This window comes from Periplaneta americana, chromosome 13 (genome assembly GCF_040183065.1).
Source record: "Periplaneta americana isolate PAMFEO1 chromosome 13, P.americana_PAMFEO1_priV1, whole genome shotgun sequence".
NCBI classification, from domain to species: domain Eukaryota; kingdom Metazoa; phylum Arthropoda; class Insecta; order Blattodea; family Blattidae; genus Periplaneta; species Periplaneta americana.
Genome location: NC_091129.1, coordinates 40,183,537 through 40,204,101, shown reverse-complemented (window position 1 = coordinate 40,204,101; position 20,565 = coordinate 40,183,537). Strand labels below are relative to the sequence as shown.

General features: G+C 37.3%; 1 long non-coding RNA gene across 1 annotated transcript in view; it reads left to right on the top strand.

The window, feature by feature from the left end:
• Window positions 1–710: 710 nt before the first annotated feature.
• LOC138711553 (uncharacterized) overlaps window positions 711–20,565 on the top strand; it is a 138,678-nt gene continuing 118,823 nt past the window's right edge. The window contains exon 1 of the long non-coding RNA XR_011335377.1: window positions 711–1,020. This is a non-coding gene — a long non-coding RNA (uncharacterized lncRNA). The remainder of the gene's footprint in view (window positions 1,021–20,565) is intronic.

Here is a 20,565-nt window from a genome sequence, read left to right as displayed (position 1 = left end):
CTGTCTGAATTTTAATCTCAGTTTGTGTTATTTGACGATCCTGTCAGACCTCCAGTAAAAATTTCTTAATTCTTGTTCGCTGCCAGTTAGCCAAATGTTTCTCTTGCACCTGAAGCAACTTGTTACAAACTGCATCCCAGCAAACTTACTGCCAGAAATTAAGCTTATTGTTTGAGGATAATGTAAAATTATGCGGCGAAATTTTTTTTTTTTTCAGATAAGTTAAGGTAAGTTAATTATAACTTCATTGTATGATTGTTAATGTCCGCAGTAAGCCGCTGCAGTTACAAGGGTGTGCTTGGCAGGCAGGCGAATTATTCCAGTGATAAGTAGGCACAAGTGATTGGCTAGACAACTCACTGTGATACATTTTAAGTTTCCGGTAAGATAATTTTGCCAGTCAGTCAGAAGTCGGGTTGTTTATTTGCCAACCTGTACCAGACAGGTACCAGCTGGTAGTTACCACTCTACTACTTTATTCACTCTGATATCCGTACAGATGGAAAAACAACACTGACGTTATTGTGGTCAAATGATAGGCAATTCACATAAAATTTCCCTTGTTACTATTTTCAGTTTAATATATTTTGAAACATCCTGTGAATTCGTATGTGTATTGGTAAACTGACATCAACGCCATCTGTACACAGAGACTTTCTAGCTTACAGTATTTCATCTGTCGCACAACTTCAGTGCTTGCCTGCGTTCGATTGAAGTATCTGCCGTAATATAAGCCTTATTTTCGTATATTATGCTAGGCCTACTGAGTTTATTTCAAGACTAGGAAGAGTTTTAAATTTCTTTAAGAAGTTACGCTGAAGCGCTGAAATCAAGACGATCTCTCTTCAAGATCGAGTTCCCCAGTATTATTGTGTAGTGCGTGGTTTTCCTTGACAGTGTTCGTTCGTTGGAATCTGTTTGTGTGCACGTAAATAGTTTCTGTGGACTGAGTTTAATTAAAGTTCGGTGTAAACCTGAAGATAAAGGAACAGATTAAGAAGGGAACGGTGCAACATAACGGTGAGTTACATACTGATGATTTACAGCAGAAGCAGTTCAGATACTTAAAATAGTTATGCATATAAAGAAGTTTTGTTTTTTATCACGTTTAACCTCCAAATTACAAAAAAATATATTTTTTATTGTAGTATGTTTGTCATTATAATACTTCAAGCTACTGGCTGTGTATTATGTTCCTTTATGTTATTTTAAGAAAAGTGTCATACTCAGACCTCGGTCTATTTTTTATTTACGACAGGGGCAAAAATACTTACGCATTATGTAAGAAATATTTACTATATGTGTGCGATTCATGCGTTACAAATAACTGATTTAGTTCATATTTCTAACGTGAATTCGGACTATTCCAGAGAATTCTTCCTTAGAATTTGTGTCAAAGTAAATGTTGAGTGTTTGTTTTATATTTTTTAGTATAAGGTAGAGTTCTTGGTCCGGTATTACTCTTATTGTAGAACTGCATCGTTGTGATATTGCAGCCATTCTTAAAGACTACTTTAACACTGCTTTAATCACGCGTTCCCTTCCCTACTGATGTGGATCTGTGTTTTCAATAACCGCTTCGGTTTGTTTTGTCAAGTTTTCCCGAACTGTAAGCAGAATGTCAGATAATCACATGGCGAATCTTCAAAATAAACGTGAAACGCACATTATACGTCACTTAGTATATACAAGGCATACAAAAGGCCTAACCTAACCCAACCTAACCTGTCACAGATTCATATACACAAGGCATAAGAAGAGCATAAACAAAGCTAATGTAACCTAACCTATCACAGATTCCTGCACCGAAAAACTTACAAATATTCAAGTTGCAAGTTTGAGTATTGCGTGCTATAGAAAGCCTTCTTCGTGTCCACGGTGACGTCCGCTAGCTTTGTCGAAATTGCGGCCATGACTTATTAAGCAAAACGCACTAGCTTTGCGCAATACGTAATCGCATTGTGGAATATGCTTTTATACATTTACAGCTGTGGAAAGACAGTCCAGTATGTGCGAATATTTATTTTATTACCGCGTAACAATCCCACTGCTGGTCTGTTCTTCATTTAATTATAAGGAAGGACAGAATTTGGTCGGAAAGGTGGACACCGGTCCCACAGTGCCTTTCACAGTTTGTTGGAGTGATTACGTGACTTTTCCCGTGTGACGCGTTGGTGATTACAAGTATTCCTACTTATTGCAATTCCACTTTTATTATTTTTGAATGAATTCTCTCTTTTAAGAATTAAATTGCCGAGTCTTTCATTTATGTTTTCAGTAAACTGTTTAAATGATATAAACATAAAAATGAACACGAATGAAAGGTAATTTTAAAGATATGATGGAAACACCTTGCGTACACGAATCTGTAACAGGTTAGGTTTGTTTAGTTTAGGCTAATGTTATGCCTTGCACATATATAAGAAAGAAGTGCGCACAAACGTGCAATTTAGTTTGGTATGATTATTTCTCTTTACTATATTCCACCAGTGACTTCGTTCTATTCACACATTTACTAAAATGATATTTTGGACACACTTCGTTGCACAGTTTGCACACGCATTCGGGGGAAGGTTCGTGGTACTCTGATCTTCTGCACAGTTTGTGGTGAAAACCGTGAACTGCTAGCCTTGTTATGGCGCTTCGTAATTTGTTGTTCGGCCCTGTCCAGTTGCGGTTGATCATCGCGTCCGTTCCATAGAATTCACTTTCTATTTCCGCCTTCTTCTCTTGCATGACCGTGCGTAGTCTAAGTTCTGCTGCGGTAGATGGCAGCATGAGTCTGCTTCGTAGTTCCTCTATCAGGAAGGGTTCTCGCGCGAGTTCGTACGCCATTCTGGAGGGTGCATATTTTGAGATTCCCAGTGCTGCTTTTAAGAACCTTGCTTTGACGTTCTCCATGGTCTTGAGGTCATTGTAGTTTAGCCGGGTCCATGTGATGTCCAGTCCATATGACAGTATAGGGAGTATCTTGGCATAGAAAAGCTGCATGGCTGTTGAGAGTGCTAGTTGGGTAATGTCTGTTATGTCGTGGATAGCTATTACTGCGGCCGTTGCTCGTTCTTGAGTGTGGATTCTGAAGCATTTTGCTGTCGTCTGTATCGTTACACCAAGGTATTTAAATGCATTTGTAATTTGCAGGGGTCGATTTTGTATCCAGATTGTGTCACTTTTTGCTATTCTTCCTCCCTTTCTGAATACCATTTGGACAGTTTTCGACTGGTTTATGAGCAGACCGTTTTCGTCAGCCCAAGCTGAAAGGTTGTTCATGGAGACCTGTAGCTCTCTTATGTTGGTAGACCCGAGCACCATGTCGTCTGCGTCATCAAAGAGAGAGAATTCGATAAACCGTGTAAGAACGGATGTAACCTAAGCAAGCTCTGTAGCTGTTGCAAAACCGCGCTACAGAAAATTATACACCAGGAGGTAATAACACAACAGCTACTGACAAAAAACGACGAGATAACAAACAACAACCCCGTAATTCAGAAGCTAACGCAAAAAGTCGAGAGCCTGACCGATTTCCTACAAAACAAGCTAAACACGACAATTGAGATGAAAATTCAAAACGCGACACAGAAGCTGAAACCACCAGCACCAAGACCACCGGTGATGACGGAGGAAAAGGAGAGGATAGTAGAGACAACACACCATATCACCGCGGAAAAGGAAGAGTTCCCGCCATTAACAAGAGAGGGACACGAGAGGACCACAACTGAAATCGAAAATGACGCCCAAGACAAAATGCAGATCAGCGATGAAGAATCATGGACGGAAGCAAGACCCAGGAGGAGACAGCAACAACCTAGAAGCTCGGGTACGCTGACAGGCACCGGAACGGAAGACAACGTCCTAAAGGCAGCAGAGAGAAAGGCCTGGCTCTTCGTGGGAAGGCTGAGACAGGAATCAACACCCGAGTCAGTGAAGAACTTTCTAAGTAGGAAGGGAATCGCCGAAGAAATTATATGCGAGGAACTACCAACCAGAGGCAGCACCAAGGCGTTCAAAGTAGGAATTTCATTCAACACCCTGGAGACGGTGAGCAAGGATGAGTTTTGGCCAGCAGGGATAAATGTGAGGCGCTTTCGTTTCTTTCGGAGAGGCGGGGGAGCACGCCTCGATTAGAACCCACATCACGCCACGAAATAGACAAGACAGTGGAAGAGCGCAATGGACCATGTTTCTGTGGAACATAGAAGGCCAAAGAAACGTAATGAGCATCGTCCCGGAAAACATATTACAAAATTACGACATTGTAGTCCTTACAGAAACCCTTGCGAAGGAGCCTGTCGACATCTCAGGAAAATACGCCACCCACGCACCAGCAATACAGACAGCGGAGGGCAGGCCCTCAGGAGGAGTATCCTGTTACACCAGCCCCAGAATAGGCCAGAAAATCTTTGAAGAGACAGAGGAAAACGTAGTAATCATGAAGACCAACTTAGTCACAATCATAGGCCTCTACTTCAGGCCTCAAACTAATATCGCACAAGTCATGGATACAACGATGAACTCCATCAAGAGTACTGCATCAAATGAAAGAATTATACTAGCCGGCGACTTCAATTGCAGATTAGACAAAAACAACCCTAGAACCAGGATATTAACAGAAACACTAGAAGAAGAAGGCTTCACGCTCATAAACAAGGCTCAAGAGAAAACATACATCGCCCCAAACGGCACCAGTACAATAGACTTGGTATTTGTAAGAGGAAACGACATAGAAGTACAAAGACAAGAGGTTCTCGCCACATCAACACTGACCCCACTCAGAAAATGCCTTGCACATATCAATTGCAATTCCACAAAAAATACCTTATAAATTCAAGAATATTTATTTCCGAAACCACCGGAAGTACTTCAGTCTTAGTTTCACCACAATTTAGTATATACAGTTGCGAAGCTCAATACTTACTAAATATGCAAATATAGACAGTTGAAATATGCATCCATAGATAGTTGCTAGCCACCAGGATCGCTACTATCGCCTCGTCACAGACTCTTTCCCTAGCAGACGATAAAATGTATTGTACTTTCGATATCATGTTGTTTTGAAAAATTAACACCTTCCTTCCACTATTGAAATACGAAATACATAAGGTTTATATATTATTTTCATAAAGTATATATTATATTTTATAAACTCACCTTCCTGGATCTTCGGAAGAAGGATAACTCTGACCTCTTTTTATTACAATATTTATAGTACCTCAAACGTCTCCTTGTCCCATATTATTATTCAAATTATTGTATTTTAGCCATTTAAAGATATTACAACCGATAACGAACATTTCACAGTTTACACAACTTTTCACAACAATGCGAAATACGGCACAGTCAATGCCTTTTCGATCTAGACCAGGCCGTAATATATGTTCGGCTTTCTATTTTACTGTATGGAGCTCAGTGAATTATTATATTATGACTTCATTGCGTATCATAGCTAAGTTTTATTTAGTGTAATGTGTCCGTAAGTTCCCTTTACTTCTTTTTGCATAATATGTTGCAGAAATAATTACATAACTGTGTTATTTTAATGTGGAGAGAATTTTACATTTTAACATAATCTTTTCGCATCAACATTTTAAGTTTAGAATGGAAGCTATTTTGAAGTTTAATAAAAAAAGAATTTATTTTGTGATTTTAATATAGCACATCTACCTTCCTTGATAAAGACAGAAAATTTATCATACCACCCTTATGAAATTAGTGTACGTACGATTGTTACTTCGCCTCTTAGGTAGTAGATAAATACAGTAATCCAATACTCAATTGTAGTATTAAAATACAGACAAATTGAATATGCGAAGTGTTATACATGACATTATGCTTAATTATAATGTATAATTGCGAATTTAGGAATATAAGCTATAGTAAACATAACCTATAATATTTCCATATGAATGGCAGAGCATTGGAGACCACTAAAATTAGACAGAAAGGGGCAACTGGGACATTAAACATAACCTATAATTTCAATATATTTAAATATTCGTGTGGTGCAACTGAAAATTATTTCATCGTGCATAAATGTACAATAATTTCGCAATATTTAATCGAAATAAAGGCAGGTAGGTCTATTACACATACGAACAACGTAATTTTCACACCAAAAATAATATTACACCTTAACTCGCAAGGAATTATGTCTGAAGTGTCTCCTAATCATTGTTTTAAAGCCACCGGCGTGGTTCAGTCGGTTAAGGCGCTTGCCTGCCGGTCTGAAGTTACGTTCGGGCGCGGGTTCGATCCCCGCTTGGGCTGATTACCTGGTTGGGTTTTTTCCGAGGTTTTCCCCAACCGTAATGTGAATGCAAGGTAATCTATGGCGAATCCTCGGCCTCATCTCGCCAAATATCATCTCGCTATCACCAATCTCATCGACGCTAAATAACCTAGTAGTTGATACAGCGTCGTTAAATAACCAACTAAAATAAAAAAAATCATTGTTTTAAATTGTATTAATGGAATTACACTACATTTTAGAGAAATATATGTTACTTTTGATGCATTCCAATTAATTTATATGGTTGAAACGCCGCCCTTCGTGACCGGGTTAAGTGAGTCACATGGTCTGCCTTACGGCTTGTATTAGATCACGATGGCAGTGACACAGTCTATTGTGCCTAGTACACACAGCGCTCCAAGCGGCTAGCAACTATCGCAAGAATGCAAAAAATCACCCCAAGCTTCTCGACTGTATATAGTAGACTGTGGTTTCACCAATCATACCATTCCATCATACATTTAAAATTGCCGAATACAATTTTAACCTACTGTACTTCAGTGGATAATTATTACAAAACGAACACAGAAAAATTAATAACATAGAGCGCGTCAACATTGATTCAAATTGTCATGAGAAACTTTCCATACCGCTTGCAGCAATGCATCAATGCCGATGGAGGTCATTTGCGTAATGTTATATTCAAGACATACAATGGCAATTCATGTAGCTACATCTAACTGCCATAAATACAATTTCGTAGTTATGCATATGTTTTGATAATTGTATTTTTATTTTGTAGCCTACTATTTCCTAAGGCCGCCTTGTATTTAAAATAATAATAATAATAATAATAATAATAATAATAATAATAATAATAATAATAATAATAATAATAATAATAATCTATACTAACAATAAATCTGTAGCCGAAATTTTTCTGGTAATTTTCGATTTTTCAAAAATAATTGGTGTCAACATCATCCTGAAACCGGAAAATCGCTTTTTTTTTATATTTGTTTGTATGTCTGGATGTTTGTTACCTTTTCACGCGATAATGGCTGAACCGATTTATATTAAAATTAGAATATAAATTAAGTTCGTTGTAACTTAGATTATAGGCTATATAGCATTCAACATACTTCATTTAAAAGGGAGGTTATAAGGTGGCCTTAATTGAATAAATCGAAATATCTCGCTTATTATTGATTTTTATGAAAAATATTACATAACAAAAGTTTCTTAAAAAACGATTTGCCATAAGTTTTATTCTATGCAAAATATTGATAGGACTAATATTATTATGATGTACTGAAGTACATAATATTTCTGTGCAGGAATTCTGCATTACCATATGGCGAGATATATCCGTTTTGAAATAACAATGCTTTTTATATCATGGCCAGGTCAGATTAAAATACGGTAATAAAGATGAAACAAATGAGTCTGCATTTATTTAAGGCGGCCTTGGAATTCTTGGACAACAATCGAATTAATATACGGATGATATGATATATGTGTTTATAATATACTATAGTCCCGTCGCTCTAATTTCCGGCAGCCAATCACGTTGCAGGTCGGCTACATTTAAACGTGTGCGCCTTCTGATTCGCTGATGAAGTTGTTAAGCATTTCCTAAGGCTGGATAAATACTTAATATAATCGCCCGCCATTTTGGCTCTTTCGTTGGCGTCCGCAGAAAGCACACGAGAACGTTATTTGCCGCTCAATTGTTTGCTGAATTACAGTGCGTTTGATTTATTATCATAGGAGCTACGACATGATGATGTTTAACTGTGTGGCAAATAGATCCCTCGTCTGGTAGCTCGGCAACGAAAGAACAAAAATGGCGAACATTACTACCTACCTAGACTTTATAGAGCCTTCACTTCCTAAGACGTAAGCAAAGAGGAGGAGTCACGCCGGGAATAACAGCGTCGCGACTATAAATGTTATTATATTATAAAGAGAGAGAAATTGTGTGTTTGTATGAGGCAATCTCAGGACACTATTTAATAGATTTAAATAATTCTTTCATCATTGGAAAGTGTAGTTCCTTTAGATGGACGTAGGCTTTATGTCATTACAGAAGCTCATGTGTGAATCGATGACTGGGCACAAATGCATATAAGGTAGGACTAAACAGAACCTTAGGCACAGCAAATTTTGTATAGTGTCGAAATTAATAATTCATGAAGAGGTCCACTGTATTTCTGAAGACGACTCTCACAGAAGAGCGGATATAATAGCAATAAACAGGCAACAACAAAAGGCTATTATCATAGATCCAACTATACGCATGGACAGAGATCTAAACCAAGCTCATCAGGTTGATCAGGAAAAGAGGTCCGTTTATGAACCTTGTATTCCCTACCTTAGTGCCAAGTATAACATCCCTCTCTTCAATTGGTTAGTGACAGGTTTATTTTTTGGTGCTCGGAGTTCTTTACCAAAATTTACATATCATTTTTTAAAACAATTATAAATATCATCTTTTGAAATTCAAAAAATCATCTCGCAAATTCTCAAAGATTCCCTGCAGATTATACAATTTCATTTATACCACTCAGAAGGCCTTAATTAAGGATATGCTCATATTAAATAAAATCTTTTTTTTATCAGTATAATTTAGTCATCTTCTAAGATTTTATTTTGCAATTGATAATCAATGGTGCTTAATTGTTACACTTTATTTTTATAACACTATTCATATTTAATTAATTGTATTTGTTTGCTATTCATTTCCGGATCCTCGTGGTCATCCTTGATTAAGGCCGGATGAGTTTCTCTCTCTCTCTCTCTCTCTCTCTCTCTCTCTCTCTCTCTACTGCAGTTAAAGTTAATGCTATTTGGAGGTGCCGTACTGAAATTTGATGCCTGATTTGCGTTGCGTTTTTTATGAAAGAATGAAAGCCAGAGATGGAATAATTTTAAAAATATACACGTGGCACATATTAAGTATTAATTATTCAATAACATAACGTACATATTGCTTAATTACGTATTTGGGTGAGCTATGGCAATGTATACTTAATAGGTAACTGTTGTATGTAGTGCACAATACTCCATATTGACTAATCAACAAACCAACATCTTTAGCATGACTTGTGGTTTGTAGGCCATCTCAAACCCCGAACTCCACCCCTCTGAGCGCGAGATCTTATATACTCGGTCAGTTACGGGCGAATGTTACAATAAAAACAATTAACAACATAGGTGCCTCAGTCATAACATCATACCAGATGAAACTATGAAGTAATTACATAATTGAAATACGGCTATTTGGTCTAGGGAGCATCCGTTTCCGTTGCAAGAGTAATTCGCTTAACATGTTTGTAAATTATTTTTGAATACGTTGCGCTGCTGGAAAAGTTTTTCTTCCTGAGATTCAAGAGTCCTCGCAACCAATTAGAAACTTAGGTAGGTACTTACAGCAGAACATCTGTTATCAACACACGTTTTAAATAATACAGGGCAGTACAACACCTTATTTCAAATGGTATCGTTCGGTGACAAAACTTCTTCCAACAACCCTCAGTTCTTACAAATATACTCTATTTCAGACGCTGTTAGGTCTAACATAATACCAAGCTTAAAAGTAGAATTAATCGAACAACTCCAGAACCCATTGCATGGTAATAACAGTTACATTCATAGTTCTAAATACAACTTTGAAAGTAATTTAGGAGCAAATTATTTGTTAACTAACAATAACAAAGCTGTATTTGGAAGTATAACACATTTAAGTCAATGATATTTATTTATAACAAGTGCAGCGAAGCGCGCGGGCACGATTAATAATAATAATAATAATAATAATAATAATAATAATAATAATAATAATAATAATAATAATAATAATAATATCATCGTTGTCATTATTATCTATGCCATTTCAGTAACTTTGGTGTCGATGATAATGAAAATGTCTTTAAAACCTTTGAATATCCTGCAGTTTTAAAAACTACGTTGTATTCTATATCATTGTACTAATCAAAGGAGCAAGAGGACGCGTGCCCTCGAGAAACTCGAAGCTGAGTAGCTGCCTCATGCGTGAAGCAGTAAGCCTATACCAGTGCTGTTGTGCGGTCTCTCCCTCGTGTGTGCAGGGAAGCTCCACGTGCTGAAGTCAGCTTTGTCCGCATCGCTGTAGGCTAGATATTGTACAGTTGGTGTTATGATATTTCTAATTCGTCTGCAGTCATTGTTCCTCTTCTGATCCAGAAGACTACAGCCAGCAGTTTTTCGTACAAGTCTCATTTCTGCAGCAGTCAATCGTCGGACATCTTAGAGTCGAATAGTCCAGGCTTCACTGCCATAGCAGAGAACTGGTCTTGACAAAAAAAAAATTATATTTCAAGTCTTGTGCAGGGATATTTTTACTTAAATTTTTATTGTGCCTCAGTTTTTTTAATATAATTCACTCCCACCCCTTCTACTAATGAAGTTCCAACTGTCCTCCACACAGAACCAAGGCCGCATTCAGTAAACAGTACTGAGTTAGTAAGTATAGTACGTTCCAGAAATATGTTCGCGTTTTTCAGTGACGAAAGAGCTTTTAATATTGAAACATATTTTCCACAGGTACTGTCGTCCGTTTTACTACATCGCATCGCGATTTCCCTCACCCGCTTCTGCTCGCCCCTCTATAAAGGCTAGTGGCTGGGCTGTCTTAGCTCTTTTCTGAAAACATCAATTTCTTCTAGGAATTGGACGTCTACGTAATATTATACAACTGTTTAAAATAACTGAAATAAAAGCGCCTCGTTAAGTAATTAACTGTCACGTGATTCCCCCCCTTTCTACGATCCTGCGACATAACCACTTGGACGGACAGTAGATAGCATGTCTGAGTAATTTTACCTGTGCGGGTCGGGCAGAAGTGAAGATTGAATTTACAGTACGTAAGGTACTCTTTTATAGAGTAGGTACAGAATTATTTCAACATGAGTTCCTAGTACGAAGGACGAAACTCGCAATTGGAATTAGATGCAATAGTCTACAGTGCGATAATATACACAAAAGAACTGAAACCTCTATCGAAATGAACGGCCACCATTTTCAAAAATGTGTTTAAATATCCATATTATGATTATTTTTTAGTTTAACTTTTCTATATTGTACGCTAATGTGTTGTAGGCAGAATATTATACACGGTTAATGAATACGTTCGCATGGATAGCTCAGTTCGTAAGTAAAAACACTCATTGTTAATACTGTACTATATTTTGATTAAACAAAAACCTAATGAAAATTATCAAACTCAAAATTGCGATATTTCCTAGTTTACGTAAATGGATGAATTACTTTTCTTCCCTCCTATAACTAGTAAATTTGTTTACATTTTACGTGAGTATCATCGAACTCCAGTCGTGGAAGGGGATAGCAAACGGTGTTTCCGGTTCTCAATCGTTAATATAAAGGTTTAGTCAGGTTGATATTTAAAATGTTAGTAAAAATAAAATTGTGTCCCTGTATGTCTTTGTACTTTTGTGACTGTAAAGACTTGTTTAATGATTATCTAAGATTTATTATAATTTTCGATTTTATTAGAAATGTCACTCTTCATTGTACGTTAGGGTGTAACTTAAATATCTGAAGGAGTTGATCTGATTCAGTATGAAATTATCGATGTAAATCTTGAATAATATCAAGGGAAAAATTGTTCTGCGGCCTAATATCGAAGCCTGGACCTTTGGTTAAACGCATCAACGCTCTATCAGGGAACTCTACCAGATACCGATCCAATTTTCCCCTCTATATCCACATACCTCAAAGTGGCTGACAACCGTCAAGCAACCAACATTGAGTGCACACTAACTCTGACTTAATTGTGGATTTCTGGTAACGAACAGAGACGTGTATCATGCAAATTATATTATCAGATCAACTTTACAGGGAGTTATACCTGAAAGCTTGATTTGCATAATAAGTACACGTCACTGTTAGTTAACAGAAAGCCACAATTTAAGTCATACAGAGTTAGTGTGCACTCAGTGTTGGTTGCTTGACGGTTGTCAGCTCACTTTCAGGTCTGTGGATATAGAGGGAAAAATTGGATCTGTGTCTGGTAGAGTTCCCGGATAGCTCAGTTGGTAGAGCGATCGTACATTTAACCAAAGGTCCCGGATTCGATACCCGGCTCCGGAACAATTTTTCCCTCGAAATTATCCAAATCAACTGTATAGGGAGTTATACCTGAAAGCTTAATTTGCGATGTAAATCTTACTTCTCACGGGTTGTCTACCCTTAAAAGCCATTATTTTTGTTGAACTTTCTAAATTGAAGACATTATTACAAAAACAGCCCTAGTCATTTTTAATGAAATTGAATTAAGGACACATTTCCCACTATTTCAAATGTTTACAGACTCCGTAAATGACACATGTCAGGTGCAATAACCACAAGGATAAACACCAGTTGTATGGAAACAGCTGACGTGTGTTGTTCTGTTTGTTTTTATTGTTCTCCTGAAAAATAGCAATTTTGACAAGGGTTGTTTTTGTAATAATGTCTTCAATTGTAAGTTTTTGTTATAAGATATAGATGGTGGTTAGAGTATTGCAATTCATCTTTGGTATCGCCAAAAGGAACTTGATCAAGAGTATCAAGAGCAGGCCTGGGCACTCACAACTTGTTTGAGACATGCAGATCCCCACTCCACCGACGAGCACACGGGAAAGTAAGCATTGTATAAGGATGTTACCAACTTTCGGCTTTTGCTGGTTGCCTGAAATCTATCACTGATGCACAGTGCCTGCTGTCCGTTGTTTATAAGGCAGTGTAGTCGAAAAGCACATGGGGTGGACTGGGAGTCACGAGTTCCTTTCCATTTCTCTTTTGTGCCCAGGGCTGATCCACAGTGTTATTTCCTTGCAGTGTGATGGATCCATGTACTGTCAAACGCCAGCGTCGAATGATGGGACTGATACTGTAAATAATAATAATAATAATAATAATAATAATAATAATAATAATAATAATAATAATAATAAAAATTGCAAGAAAAAAGAACAAAATTACCATGAAAAATAAAGTATTTATTACCAAAGTATTTAGAAAACACAGAAAAAAGCAATATCACACACAAGAGTCGCTGAGTACGTTCATGACACTAATATGATGTGTGACCGCCTTTAGCCAACAATATCTCTTGAATTCTCTCAGGTATACTTTCTTGCAATTTCTGGAGAACTGTGGCAGGAATATTCCTCCACCTGCCACAATGTAGTTGCAGACTTTGGCTGCTTGTTCGCCTTCTCTTTGCCCAGATAATGCCAAGGACACTCGATAATATTTAAATCTGGACTATGAGGAGGCCAGTCCAACGGCTGAACGTCTCCTTTAGCTAGTTTTTGCTGCAAGTAGTTTTCACTATATTTTCTGTGTGCTTAGGATTATTGTCCAATTAATCGCAAACCTTACGGCATTGCATGATGAATCAATATTTGTTTGTATTTAACAGCTGTCAGCTCACCTTGAATTCTTATTAATCACCAACACCGTTAACTCCATATTTGCACACTACCACCCCGTGTTTCATAGTTGGTTGCAGCATGCCTCCTCTAATCGTTCTCCATTCTTCAGCTTGACATACTGCCTTCGCTGACTTCCGAAGATTTCGAATTTTGATTCGTCGCTCCAAAGGACTTGTTTCCATTATTGTCTCCCTATAGTTTGTGTTCTCTTGCGGATGATAATCGCCTTGTCCTATTACCCTTCCGTAAGAAAGGTTTTTTTTTGCAGTAACACGTCCATGAACACCACTTTTGATGAGTGGCCGTCATACTGTAGATGCATGTACTGTAGTATTGCAGTTTTCAGAAAGTTCTGCTGCCAGTTGTGCACTTGAAGCTGCTCTACTTCTCAGGGCTGTCACTTTCAGATATTGTTCTTCCCTTGCAGTCAATTTCTTGGGTCTGCCACTCCGCTTTCGATCATCTCCTGTCCCCAACTGTAGCTTTTCCCTCAGAATCTCCTGTACTGCGCAACGCGATACACAGTTTGTAATGCAATACTTGCTTGACAATGATACTGCTCACTCAAAACGCAAATTTTGTATCCCATTCAACTGAAACTTTTACCATAGCTGCTTTTTTTCTTGTTCAACCTGCTAAGAAGAGACTCAGTCTATCACTAACTTCAATGTTGTTCTATTCTTAAAGAAACACATTCATTTCATCTAGTACACAGCACTGACTGCAACTTGTTCTGTTTATATGCAATTTGCAAACACAGCACTCAATATACCCGAGCGAGGGTAGTGTGATGGGTCTATAAAGGAATGTGCTGTTTCCATGGTTTTACATTAAGCTTGGTTTTCGTGACGGATACGAATTCTTGTACTTATTTCACCACTAAGACTTCATTCTAACTTGTTTTACACCACTTTCATTCTCAATTCTAGGAATTAGGACACAATATAAACGTATTGCATTGGGTGCCTAAGACTTTTGCACAGTAGTGTGTGTGTATATATATATATATATATATATATATATATATATATATATATATATATATATATACAGGGACATCATTTTATTTTTACTAACATTTTTAATATTAATCTGGGTATACCTCTCTATTAACGATTGAAACAGGAAACACCATTTGCTACCCCTTCCACGACTGGAGTTCGGTGATATTGGCGTAAAATACAAATGACTTTACTAGGTATAGGAGGGAAGAAAAGTAGTTCATCCATTTATGTATACTAGAAAATATCGCAATTTTGAATTTGATAATTTCCATTAGGTTTTTGTTTAATCAAAATACAGTACTGTATTAACACTTTATATATATATATATATATATATATATATATATATATATATATATATATACTGTATATAATATGAGTGACAGGGGGCGTACCACAATTATAACGTTTTTTCTTATACACAGTAAATATGTAAAGCTGCTCTATGTGAACAGAACGCGGATTGATTATGACCGTTTCATACAGTCTGGGCTATATTCAGTCTGCGCGTGTTAAGCTTATGAGTGCACAAGACAGAGCAAACAGACCAACCGTAGCTGCGTAACAGTGCAGAGACAGTACACGAAGAACAATACTGTGAATTTATCTAAATTAATACATGAATATAACATAAATAGAATAGCAAAATTATATACTTAATGTCAGAATGACTGAATGAATTTGAATTTTCGTATGCCGTAACTACGATTGTTGGTCTCTCCACTGAACTCCCCAACTGCCGGGGCGCTAGGGACTCTGCGGACAGCAGTGTATAAATTGACAAATCGAACTGAAACCCTGACCGAGTTACTACGTGAGCGCTGGCTGTCTTGGGGAGGAGCAAGTGAGAAAGCACGGGGGGAAGGGAGAGAGCACTATGCACTATGTACTTGCAGGTCCACTCACAGTTTGTCAAACCTGCTAACAAAAGCATTAAAAGGTTGACTAGTTGCTTGCAATGCTAGCATAATGGAACCTTCCTAGCCGACAGTCGAGGCAAAAATGAAGAATCCGTTATTGTGGTAATACTGGAGAGAGGTTCTTCTACTGGTCGCGATGCCCACACACACCCTCTCAGATATTTACGTGGTGATTGGTGACTGAATGACGAGGAGTGAGGGAGAGAGAAGAAAGAAAGAGAGAGATTCCAGAAGTTGGCGTGTTTTACGGGGTTTTTACTTGAAGTTGTCGAACTATAGTTGTTTGTACCGGTGTAGTAGTGCGTTGCGTGTTGACTGTCGTTTGCCGATAGATACTTTCAGTGATGCATAACATTTTCTAAAACTCCATAAACCAGTTGCAGCCATGGAATTCAGCAGGTGTGTCCAGTGCTTCATGCAGTCTGCTGTGTGACTATCCTTCCGCACTCTGCGCCGTCTTAGAGCTTCATTGACTATACTCCGTTCCATAATGTCTGACAGTAGATGTAAAAGTTACTGGCAGAGGTGAAAAGAAGTTAAAAAGTGTTATGTTTTATTTAACGACGCTCGCAATTGCCGAGTTTATGTCAGCGACGCCGGTGTGCCGAAATTTTGTCCCTCAAGAGTTCTTTTACATGCCAGTAAATCTACTGACATGATCCTGTCGCATTTAAGCACACTTAAATTCCATCGATCTGACTCGGGATCAAACCCGCAACCTCTGGCATAGAAGGCGAGCGCTATACCAACTGAGCAAACCAGGCCAACTGGAGAGAAGTATGGCCTCATTCCATTGGTTGTATATCAATATACTTCTCTCCTCATCTGTTAACAATGTTTACTAATAATCAAGGAAATACGATTGCATGCTATACAAGTTCAATACAAAGATGGATAGCAGTCCTATGGATAAACAAAATTCCTTGGTACCAACGAAACGAAATTGGACCACAACAAGGTTAAATCAATATTGAGTACAACCCTCTTCAGATTATACATTATACAATACATAGCAATAGCCGAAAGAAGTACCAAAAGCAAAATTTGAGCTGTCTAATGACGAAATGCAATATAGCAGCGTTTGTCAAAAGTTTTTGATGTGGGGACCACTTTTTTAAGTCGGAACAGTTCCGCGGACCACCTTACTCTTGTTCCCTTCGAAAGCAAATTTATCATTTTTGTAGCATATTTTAATAGTCTACCAGTATACTTATATTTTAAAATAGAATTAATTAAAATTAATTAAATTAAATTAATTTTATATTAATATTAACTAATTAAGCTAATGTTAATAGAATATAATTCAATTTTGTTTCTTTAATAATTCAAGGCTATAAGAGTTTGGATAAACTTTAACTTATTGACAAAATAAATAAATAAATAAATAAATGTTGGTAGTCACATTAACGAGATGCATGAGCCTGCCGATTCTTGCACAGTTGTTCTATATTTGGACGTATGCTGGTAAGCTTAAGTCGGAGATCGTCACATACATCGAGTCGATTTCGGTAGCCTACTTTGTTTTTATTAGAGTTAGTGATGAAAACCCTTTCTCTCACAGATACGTAGAAGCAAACTGAATTACAATCTCTAAAGCACCATTGTACAGTTCACTGTATTCTCTTTTCACTTGTGATGAGGTCCAGAAATTGACCATACCTTCCGCTTGGAATTTAATTTTAAGCCCGGGCTCATTCGAGAGTTCAATTAACTGTTCTCTTTCACTCAATGAAAGTTTCTTAGTTTAAATATCGCAATGAAAGTGATCAAGAACCTATGAAAATTCGTCATATTTACTTGGAAAATAAGTTTCAAATTGTGACGTCAGAGTTGTATTATTGGTATAAGTGACCATTTCAATGTGCAGACGGGTGTCGGCAAAGCTATTAAGAAAGTCATCAATACATGAAAAGGTTCGGTCCTCTGTTACGAATTTGGGTGGTCCCTGGCTAAGTTGCAGGGGCGGCGCCAGATGTGCACAGAAAAGATGGCGAGACACACCATGTTCATAATGCTTTAAATCCGTCTTTTGTTGTTTAGAGTAGAGATAGGGTAGATGGATAGGGTAATAAATTTCATAAAATGTCAGTACTAGGAGAAAAGTGAAAGGTGATTGTCATGTGTCATTTCCAAACTCTGAGATTTTCAGCTATGGAGTGATACTCAGTTCGTTTGAATTTTATTGTTTCTTCTGTCTTTTCTGAAGGACCACAAGGGCAGACCTCAAGGACCACAGGTGTTCCGCGGACCATAGTTTGAGAAACGCTGCAATATAGCATATCAAAATTTAAATGTATACAATAAATACTGTAACATCTTAAAAAGATTGGTTGGTAAAAATAACACTACTCAACAAGGTTTTCATAACATAGACAAGAATAATTATTTTTACGTAATTTGTATGTCCTGATTACGAATATGGCATTGAAAAAGTGCCTACACGTCACATTTTTTCAGAAACGCACATTTTTAGTTAGTGAATTGTATAAAAATGTGTTAAAATCTAGCCACTTTGAAAGAGGTTCTTTTCTTTAACAAAGATCTTTTACACAATTATATATTATTTCCGTTCTTTTAAGGTACCATTTGAAACATACTTTCACTTTTGTGGGTTGAATGAGTGTTACCCTTAGCGATGGTTTATTGTTTTATTACCCTTATCATGCAGCTGCACATCTGGCTATAACTGACTAAGGGAAAGGAAGAAATACGTTCGCTGTTGTATCGTTAGACAAGAAATGAACAATTTAGCGATTAGTTCGATTGTGGAAGTGTTGTGAGCGGTGCTAGTTATTCTGTAATATTATTAAATGGATCGCGGTCGTCGTTCATGTAAAATTTTTTCCAAATAGTTTGTGCATTGTTTATGGGGAATTAACTTTGAAATCACAACATCGATCAATTACAGACAATGTAAAAGAGACATATTACTTGTATTTTGGCTGTAAAGTGGATGGACAAGACAAAAATTTGGCACCACACGTGTGTTGTGTAGCGTGTTACGTGAAGTTAACAGAGTGGCTGCGGGGGGAAAATAACATGTCTTTTGCTATTCCAATGATTTTGCGACAGCCTACCAGTCTTATGGAAGATTGTTACTTCTGTATTACCAAAACAGAGGGATTTTCAAAGAAAACTAAATATAAAATTGTGTATCCCAATCTCCCACCAGCCATAAGACCCGTGCCACGTTCTCCTGAACTTTGTCCCTATCCCTGCACCCAGTGGGCAAGATTATGTCATTTCAGAGGAACAGGAACTATCATAATCTTCAGACTACCCTTCAACTTCCGCTGATGCCGTGCCACATTCTCCTGAACTTTGTCCCTATCCCTCCACCCAGTGGGCAAGATTATGTCATTTCAGAGGAACAGGAACTATCATAATCTTCAGACTACCCTTCAACTTCCGCTGATGCCATCCACATTCCTGAATATCGTAGAATACGACAGGCAGAACGTAATGATATAGTTAGGGATTTAGGTCTTTCCAAGCAACACGCTGAACTATAAGGTTCTAGATTACAAAAATGGGATTTATTAGCAAAAGATATCAAGATGTCCGTGTTCATAAAACGAAACAATAAACTGACTAGTTATTTTGTAATGGAAAATACTGTTTGTGCCTGCAAAAATGTGAACGGGCTTATGAATGAATTAGATATTGAATATAATCCAGAAGAATGGAGACTGTTCATCGATTTGTAAAAACTAAGCTTAAAAGCAGTGTTATTGCACAATGGCAATACAGAACCTTCCATCAGTGGCTCATTCAGTCACTATGAAAGAAACGTATGAAAACATGCCACTAATATTGAATGCAGTAAATTGTAATGAACATCGCTGGGCAATTTGTGGGAATTTGAAAGTAATAGCTTTTTTGCTTGGATTACAAGGAGGGTTTACTAGGTTATGTTGTTTTTTATGTTTGTGGGGCAGTCGAGCAACAGCACAACATTATGTGGTGAAGAACTGGCCTATCAGACAAGGTTATATTCCTGGTGAGCGTAATATTAAATATCCTCCGCTAATGCAACGTGAAAAAGTGCTTCTTCCTCAACTGCATATAAAACTAGAGCTAATGAAAAATTTTTTGAAAGCTCTAGATAAGAGTGGAGAAGCCTTTCAGTGCTAAAGACTTTGTTCCCTAAAATCAGTGATGCTAAATCAAAAGAAGGCATATTTGTCGATCCATAAATTAGAAAACTTTTGAAGGACAGCATTTTTGAGAAAAGACTTAACCCCAAGGATTTACCAGCATGGCAATATTTTGCATCAAAGGTTTTTTAGAGAATCATAAGGCAGAAAATTATCGCCAATTAATAGAGACGTTTCTAAGAAACTAAAAAAAAATGGCCTGCAGTATGTTACTGAAGATCCACTTCTTACATTCACATTTGAACTTCTTTCCTGAGAACTTGGGGACTGTAAGTGATGAGCACGGAGACCGATTTCACCAAGACATTGCTACAATGGAGCAACGGTATCAAGAAAGATGGGATCAAGCGATGATGGGCAATTATTGCTAGTTTTTGAAAAGAGAAGATTCCAGTTCTCATAAGAGAAAAAATTAAGGTAGTTTTTTTATCTTTTTTTTATTTTATTGCATGAAGAGTGGCCTTTATAAGTCGTAATAGCTGTTCCGTTATTACTGTATCAGTTTTAACATATCTAAGCTGCCCTTGGAAATTTTCACACAAGAAATGAGAACAAAATAATTTGTAATAGGTCAAAAATCCTGATTTTTCAATGTATCAAGTAAGTATCTATAACACAAGAATGTGACGTGTTACGAACCTTTCGCTATCATTTTCGTGTTCAGCGCATGCGAATTAGTTAAGATCAGCCTATTTTATCAATGTTATGGAAAAAAAGTTCAAATTTGTTGAGTAGTGTAATTGGTAGATACAATGCGCGTACTGAATACTTACAAAACAT